The following is a 9,504-nucleotide window of genomic DNA, read 5'->3' as shown; positions in this document are numbered from 1 at the left end:
CGAGACTTCAGAATAAGCAAGGCAGGAAGAAATTGCGATGATAGTGTTTGGAATGATTTTCACAGAAAATTAACGGGGAAAAAAACATTGTACACAGCATTATATAGAACCTTTCATACAGAAAGATATTCATTCTTTATTGGATTTATTGTCTCTTTAGAAATAGTTATTTAATTCCTCTAGATATAACCTCACTGAACCCTTAACACTCAGCTTCCTGCAAGTGTGTGTGTGTGTGTGTGTGTGTGTGTGTGTGTGTGTGTGTGTGTGTGTGTGTGTGTGTGTGTGTGTGTGTGTGTGTGTGTGTGTGTGTGTGTGTGTCCGTCACTTCCATCATCTCGCTCTCTGATTGGATATTGTTCCGTTTCACGTGATAATCTCCAGAGCGTGCGCGGGTTTGTCCATCAGGATTTCTGATCGTAAATATTCAACATGTTCCAGGTTCGGACACTCTTAACACACATCACACCGAGGGAAAATCTGATAAAATAATATGTAGAACCATCAAGATAATCGGGACACAGCTAGGATTGTCGGAAGGAGGGAAATCGGCCCAAAATCAGCCCGGTTATCTTGTGGTGTGTACCCAGCATTAGTCTTACTGTTATCTATTAGCTAGTGTGCGACAACAACAAAAAAATTGCATTTAGAAGATATATAAGCATTGAAAACTCTGGATCAACGATTTTGATCACTCTGCACTTCAGCTTCACATCAGATTTTCTGTCCAATCAGATGCTCTCTAGAATCTGAAGCTCCGCCCCCTAATTTTTAAATAGAAGCTGAAATCGGTCACTTCTTCACACGTTTATTATTTTCTGTATTGTGAACGGCACATAGTGCACTATATAGGGAATAGGGAACGATTCAGACAGTGTAAATATGCTTTCCATTGAGGCGAATAAAGTCTAGACCAGCACAGACCAGAACTCTTATTCGCAATTTATCTTTATTTATTTCATATACATCAATGCATATGTATCCTTATGCAATGTGCACTGAAAAAACAATGGTGTAGAAACAATTTTCACTGTAAATTTCACAACCAGTTACAAAGAAAACATTTTGAATTAAGTAGAAAAACAGTATTTTTATACAATAATCTTTATTTGCAGTGTGACTAACATTGCATTAAATCATGTATACGCATTATATTTATTAGTTCATGCATTCCCTCCATTGACCTTGACATTGCACTACTATTTAACTACATTTTGTGTGCAGAAATGCATTAAAGCTTTTAAGTGTGTGTGCGTGTGTGTGTGTGTGTGTGTGTGTGTGTGTGTGTGTGTGTGTGTGTGTGTGTGTGTGTGTGTGTGTGTGTGTGTGTGTGTGTGTGTGCGCGTGCGTGTGTGTGTCATCATGTGAATCAGTGACCTTTGCTTTGACCTGTGAGCTGTGGCTCATAGTTTTCTCCTGCTTATATTGTGTAACATGCAGATTGTGTGTTGTTGTGTCATCATAAATCTACACACCCTCCTGCTTTTGTTTACGCTCAGGGAACTGTGTCCATGTTTGGATTAAACACACTCGCTTTTAAATTCTACTTTCAAATCATGTCCATTTATCTATTTGGAAAGAAGATGTGTAAAGTGAGTCAGTCACACAACTCCTTCATGAATTTTAACTATATACTGTAAATAGTTGATATTCCCGTCATATACTTGTATTTTTCTGTAGCTGACCATGCAGACCATGCAGTTCAGATCATATAAGGTCATTCGGACGACTCTGGCTGGGAAAGAAAACGAGGCCGATGTTTGTCAGACCATGTAAGGATAGCTTGAGTCTGCGAGACATTATTGCAGAGCCACACAAATAATCTGAAGATAAAGTGGATCAGTGGCCCTGCAAAGAAACCCAAACAAAACATCTCAAGCTTCTCACACACACACACACACAAACGGAAAAGTCCATGTTTCTCACTACGGCTGAAATATGATTTCATAATATAAGTTCGTTTATATCACTTTAACAGCATATATTGACATTTTTGTGTAAATAAAAAGTTTTGGAAGTTTAAGTTCACTTTAAAGGAAATGTACTGAACTATTTTTATTAAACACAAAATATATATTGTGCAAAATAATTCGGACTCTAAAATTAAAGCCATGTGTTTGTGTCCAAATTTGAAGTTGATATCACACAAGTTGAACACTGTTTCCAATTTTAAACCGGTTTAAGCTTTCAAATGATACTTAAGTTATGATGATCACTGCTTGATTGTTTATATCGGCGCAAAATGTACCTATATTTTCACCCAGCTCTTAATATAAAGTTGGATGTACAGGTGAAACTCGAAAAATTAGAATATGATGCAAAAGTTCAGTAATTCAACTTAAAAGGTGAAACTAATATATTATATAGACTCATTACATGCAAAGTGAGATATTTCAAGCCTTTATTTGTTATAATTTTGATGATTATGGCTTACAGCTTATGAAAACCTTTTCACAATATTCTAATTTTGAATTTGGGGTTTTCATAAGCTATAAGCCATAATCATCAAAATTATAACAAAAAAAGGCTTGAAATATCTCACTTTGCATGTAATGAGTCTATATAATATATTAGTTTCACCTTTTAAGTTGAATTACTGAACTTTTGCATCATATTCTAATTTTTCGAGTTTCACCTGTATGATTATGTCCAACTTTATCCGCATATATACATGCTGTACATTCACATAAAATTATACATATTATATAGCAAATTTCAACTGCTTGATTGCTATAGTCGCTAAATGTAAACAATAGTATCGCCCTACATGCGACTGTAAGACATGAAGATAATAATGTCCCCCTTTTAATGTTGTTTATGTGTCTATATGGTGTTATTAATCTGCTTTAAGAGACAAACCATGTGAACCAAAGACAGTCTCAAAAACACGTTTTGAAATCGCTGGTGTTTCTGACGTCACACACTACCTTGTAACCAATCAGATCAACGTGTGATCGTCAACCAGTGGATCTCTGAGTGAGTGAGTGAGTGGAGGCGGGGCTCATTTGCATATTCATAGAACCACGTATTCTAAATGAGGCAAGGGTGTTGAGTTACATTCAAGGAAAAAGCTTTTAAATATGTAATTTTGGTGATCAAAGATGAGTTTTACGGGATAAAATTATGAACACAACAGATAGCGGATTCAAAGACAGGTCAACCAAATACATCTGAGCACACAGAAATCTTCAAAATATTCTAATCTGGTTCTAGAACTTGTCATGTTTATGCAGCTCTGAAAAAAATCCAGAAGAAACAGAAAAGCTTAAACCGCAATTCTGCACCCATGTGCTTCATATTACTCTAACATTAGCTTAGTGTGAAACTGAGTCACATTCAAAGCCTGTTTAAAGTGGTTTCAAAGACAAACTGTGACCAAGACCTGCGACCAATTGAATTAATAACCACTATGTTAAAACTCATATGGTGAAAATCCAGTTTTTAATGTTGTTTATATGTCTATTGGGTTTTTAATCTGCTTTAAGACGAACCATGTGTAAATTCATAAGTCGACAGCATTGCTGCCTATATGTTTACATGCATCCAAGGTCAAAACACACTTAAATTTTCTCATAATACAAATTGAAATTTACCTAATTTCTCAAAGAGTCTGAAAACAGTTCGTTCGAAGAAATGAAAAATGAAATGATCGTGGAGTTACTGACGACTCGTATAACTTTATTTGTCGTGCACTTTGATCTTTAAAACTTTGCAGACCTTTTACAATGGATGGATGGATGGATGGATGAATGGATGAACGAACGAACGAACGAACGAACGAACGAACGCATGAATAAATGAATGAACGAACGCATGAATGAATGGATGGATGAATGAATGAACGAACGAACGAAAGAAACGAACGCATGAATGAATGAATAAATGAACGAACGCATGAATGAATGAATGAATGAACGAACGAACGCATGAATGAATGGATGAATGAATGAACGAACGCATGAATGAATGGATTAATGAATGAATGAACGCATGAATGAATGAATGGATGAATGAATGAATGGATGAATGAATGAATGAACGAACGAACGCATGAATGGATGAATGAATGAACGAACGCATGAATGGATGAATGAATGAATGAACGAACGCATGAATGAATGAACGAATGCATGAATGAATGAATGGATGAATGAATGAATGAATGGATGAATGAATGAATGAACGAACGCATGAATGAATGAATGAACAAACGCATGAATGGATGAATGAATGAAGGAACGAACGAACGCATGAATGAATGAATGGATGAATGAATGAACGAACGCATGAATGAATGGATGAATGAATGAATGAACGAACGCATGAATGAATGAATGAATGAATGGATGAATGAATGAACGAACGCATGAATGAATGAATGGATGAATGAATGAATGAACGCCAAATGAATGGATGGATGAATAAATAAGAATTCCCCACCAAGTGTTCTTAAAAAATTGGTCACTAAAACATCATAAAAAAATAAAAAATAAAACTAATTTCCATTTATATGTTGCTTGCAAGAAAAAAATTACTAGGCTATTTCTGTCAATGGAGAAAAATGCTGTTTGCCCCATTAGTTGCAGTTCCAGCATCGGCCAGCAGGGGCAAACTGGACCAAACTAACCAGCTAAACCACGACCCCTGGTTCACACACACACACCAATTCCACACACACACACATACACACACACACACACACACACACACACACACACACACACACCAATTCCATCATCATGATGTCAGCTAAAATGGAAAGTAGGACATTGCAGGACATTATTGCATTATGTTACTTTGAAGAAACTATTATTTTCCTTTTCAATAACATGCCGTCAGCTCTCAATAAGACTAAGAAAGTACACAGGGTCAATTGCATTTCATGTTGACCGAGCAGCGCAGTGGGGGGGGGGTATTATCAGATGTGGGTTCTTCTGTTGGGCAGACGCTCATCCCAGCGAAGGGTTAAGCCTGGCTCAGTGCATTCGTTTCATTTCCTCTACATTTCCATCTGAGCAAACAAGCGGGTGACCTGACAGTGCACAGGGGGGGGCGTTCGTGACTCGAATGAGAGCAGAGAGAGAGAGAGAGAGAGAGAGAGAGAGAGAGAGAGAGAGAGAGAGAGAGAGACTGAGAGAGAGAGAGAGAGAGAGAGAGAGAGAGCAGAGAGAGAGAGAGAGAGAGAGAGGACACCCATGTGACCGTGAAAAGCCTGCAGTGTGCAGACGGTCGGGGAGGGGCGTGCGAGGGCAAACCCCTGAAGAGAGAGAGAGAGACTGACTGCTGATGCGGCTTTAGCACAATAACAATTCCAGGAAACCGAGGCCAGGCTTTCAGTTCTGCTGTGTACAGTGTGTGTGTGTGTGTGTGTTGTTTACCTTCATCACCACGTGATCCACACGCTCTGACACACTGCCTATGTTTGCAACATCATGCTATTATACATACAGGCGGCATGCATGACACACATGTGCACAGCAGCGGGATTTAGCATGCTATACATAAAGCTAGCACATCAGCTCATCACGAGAACAGGCATACTTGCAGCACACTGCAATATAAACATACACCGATTATAAATATTGAAGTTTCCACATGCAATCCCAAAACATTTCGATCAGGCATACTACTGGGGTCCTAATGTGGGACTCATCTCTTCACCACACCGGTCCTACATGACCCACCCCGAGTTTGGGATTCGGACCGGGGTCTCCGGCGTTAACTAGCATCAGTCGCTAGCGCACTTCTTGAGGCCGGGGGAGTGAGGTTTACACGCACAGCTCTTACTGGCCTACGTTACACCATTACACTCTGGTTTTGGATAGGGAGTTAGGTTTCTATATTGTATTAATTTTCCTTTTCTTTTTGGGTTAGGGTTTAGGGAAGAGGTTTAAAAATAAGGAAGTTGTGTTTGTTATTTTGGCCTAGTCAGCTCCAGAATCAAAACTTCCAAAATAATGCAACTTGTACTTATGAGTTCAACAAGATCTGCACGTTTTTTACTACTAAAAAACTCTTGAAAAAAACAAAACTCAAAAAATAATTACCGACTGTAATAGCGATATGATATCAATGCAACATTAAATTCCAATTATGCAATATCTACTCTAGCCTCGTATCGATTCATCACTTCGTTCAGTCGAGCTATCATAATATTATATATATGTGACCCAGTCACATGGGTCAATTTTTTTTGACATTTAGATTTATACATCATATGAAATCTGAATAAATAAGGTTTGTTAGGATATGACAATATTTGGCCGAGACACAACTATTGAAAATCTGGAATCTGAGGAGCAAAAAAAATCTAAATATTGAGAAAATCTCCTTTAAAGTTGTGCATTTATGTTCACGATTGTGCTGCATTCACTCACAAAAATACATGTTTTATATATTTACGGTAGGAAATTTACTAAATATCTTCATGGAACATGATCTTAATATCCTAATGATTTTTGGCATAAAAGAAAAATGGATAATTTTGACCCATACAGTGTATAGTTGCTATTGCCACAGATATACCCGTGCGGCTCCAGACTGGGTTTGTGATCAGGGTCACATGTGTCTATATAATGCCATGTGTTCATGTGAGGAGGAAGGGGACAAAGGAAAAGAGATCAAATATAAACAGACATTAATTTCTGAAGGGAAAAAGCGTGTGAGTGGCGCTCGAGACATGAGTCAACCGTGTGTGTGTGTGTGTGTGTGTGTGTGTGTGTGTGTGTGTGTACTCGTCTGCGCAGCTAAAAATGGCTCTCCTCACCCGCCCATCCTCGGGTTTTACCCTTATTAAAATATGATGGCTTATGACAGCGTCGCCTATGCTCTGAGTCATTTTCTGCCTGTCTGAAAATAAGTATATTTATATATGTTCGGACATATATTATTGGATACAGTAAAGCCTACTTCACTGCCAGAGATAAGCAGATTACAAGAAAGATATCATATCAAGATGGACATAACAAACGTACAAAAACACCAATGAGCGCTGTGATATTTAAAGGGGTGGTTGATTATGATTTGACTTTTCTAACTGTAGTTAGTGTGTAATGTTGCTGTTTGATCATAAACAACATCTGCAAAGTTACAACACTCAAAGTTCAAAGCAAAGGAAGATATTTGCTTTTAAAGAAAAGGACTACAACAAACGGCTGGTAGGAACTACACGACATTCCTCCCGGGTTAGTGACATCACCAACCCTAGAATTTACATAAACCCCGCCCCCTGAACACGATTTATAGATCATCATGACAGAATATGCTAATCAATGACTAGAAGATAACTACACATTCATCAACTAACCATTCAGAAATGTCCTGTTGCTTCTACATGTCGTCACTTCTTCTTGAGTCTCTCCATTATTATCCGTCTCCGGTTTGAACATAAACATTGAAATGTTCAGTGTGTGTGTGTGTGTGTGTGTGTGTGAGGTAAAAGAACACGAGCTCTTGAAGCTCCCCTGTGCCGGGAGCAGCAGCTCATTTGCATTTAAAGGGACAGACACAAAACGGTGTGTTTTTGCTCACCCTCAAAAAGTGACAATTTTAACATTTAATATAAAAATATCTGTGGGGTATTTTGAGCTAAACCTTCACACACACACACTCTGGGGACATCAGAGACTTATTTTACATCTTGTGAAAAGGGCATTATACCACCGCTTTAACTATTGGCCTACTCTTAAAATACATACATTACATAATACATTGAATAGGCCTATCAATAACATGACTCACTTCTATACAGTAGAATCTGGCCTTTGTCCACAAACAGCCTAAAGATCGGATGCAATCCTTCAAATACATTTTAAAGCCATAATCGACAAGATCTAATGCAATACTTTAAAGTATAATGGGTGCAAATGCTTCTCCAGAAACACTATATGTGCTAAAGTACGTGCATTCAAAAGTTTAACTTCTTGTATGTCTCACATTGACATAATTGTGATTACTGTAGAGAAATGAGTGAAGATGTACTTAAAATTATGTTTTTGTTGCATGAAAAAATTTCGCCCAACAACACGAGGGCGAGTGAATAATGACTAAATATAACCGCGGATGTTATTCTTCCAGAGGAACTCAAAGGCATGCCCACTGAAGAGATGGGTTTATATAAAGTGAGCTCCATGTGACATGAACTAGTTTCAATCGCTCTTTAATTTTTTCCCCTGTCAAAGCCAATCTCTGCTGTGGCTCTGGCCTAGATTTCTTCAAAGACCTTCTCCAGTTATCTAGGACAGACCACATCCAACAACAGTCTCACAAACCTCCTCTGCTACTCAGTCGAGCTGACCAGAAACACACACACTGAGATTGTGCTCGAGTGAAACCAGAAACGGATCTGAAATCCTCGATCTGTGGCGGAGAGCTGAAGGACCCGGAGCGGTGAGATTAAACAAGGTCATCGTGGAGAAAAGGAACAAAGAAATGATATCGCAATGACTTCTGCGGTTCACTGGAAACGGCCTAGAAAAACTCAAGCCTCCTGTTTAATTCCAGCGTTAATGCTGTTATTCTAGCACAACATTTACTGTAAATATGTTGATTTATGAAGATGGACAGCAAAAATGGCCAGTGCACCTCCAAAATAGTGATTTAGCAAATCAATAACTACAACTAAAACTATTAAAATCATTTTTGTTCATTGGAATAAAGCTTATAGATGAAAAAATTACTCAAATTACTCAACTTAATTTTGTATTTTTTTCGCCTTAAGCACTAAAATTACTGAAAATGTAAAGTTTAATATTATAAATAATAATAAAAATGGCAAAAGCACATAACAAAATAACTATTATATATTATAAAATATATATTTTAATTAAAATATAATTAAAAAATAAAAGCTCATTCAAAACACTAACAATATTAGTATATTGTGCACAATAATATTATTAATAATACTAAAATAATGCTGGAAATGATTTATAGAATCTGTAATAAATAAAATAAATTATATATATATATAGATTATTTAATTTAATTAATTATTTATAATATTTGAACAAATCAATTATAATACATTAAAAAAAGTTTAAACTTCTACTAATATATATATATATATGTATGTGTATATATATATATATATATATATATATATAAAATACTACTACTAACAATACTAGTATAAATAATATTAAAATAACGCTGAAAATGTTTTAAAATACAATGTATTAAAATTAATAAATTAATGTATTACATATTTATTGATATCAAAAATATGTTTATAAATGTTAATTACTTAAATCAATTATAATAAATAAAAAATAATAACAACATTATAAATGTTGTTAATCGTTTATATGAATTACAGTAAATTGAAATATAATTACAAAAATACACACAAAAGAGTGTCAGATCAGTGTCAGATATGCTTGTAATAATACTGTGAATATGTGAGTCTATTGAATGACTAAATGTACATAATATGGGCCACGTTTAAACAAAAAAAAAGGTCATGTGAACAACCAGACAAAGAATAAAACCACAAACTCACAAAAG

Source organism: Phoxinus phoxinus (assembly GCF_949152265.1).
Source record: "Phoxinus phoxinus genome assembly, chromosome: 14".
NCBI classification, from domain to species: domain Eukaryota; kingdom Metazoa; phylum Chordata; class Actinopteri; order Cypriniformes; family Leuciscidae; genus Phoxinus; species Phoxinus phoxinus.
This window is presented reverse-complemented; position numbering follows the sequence as displayed.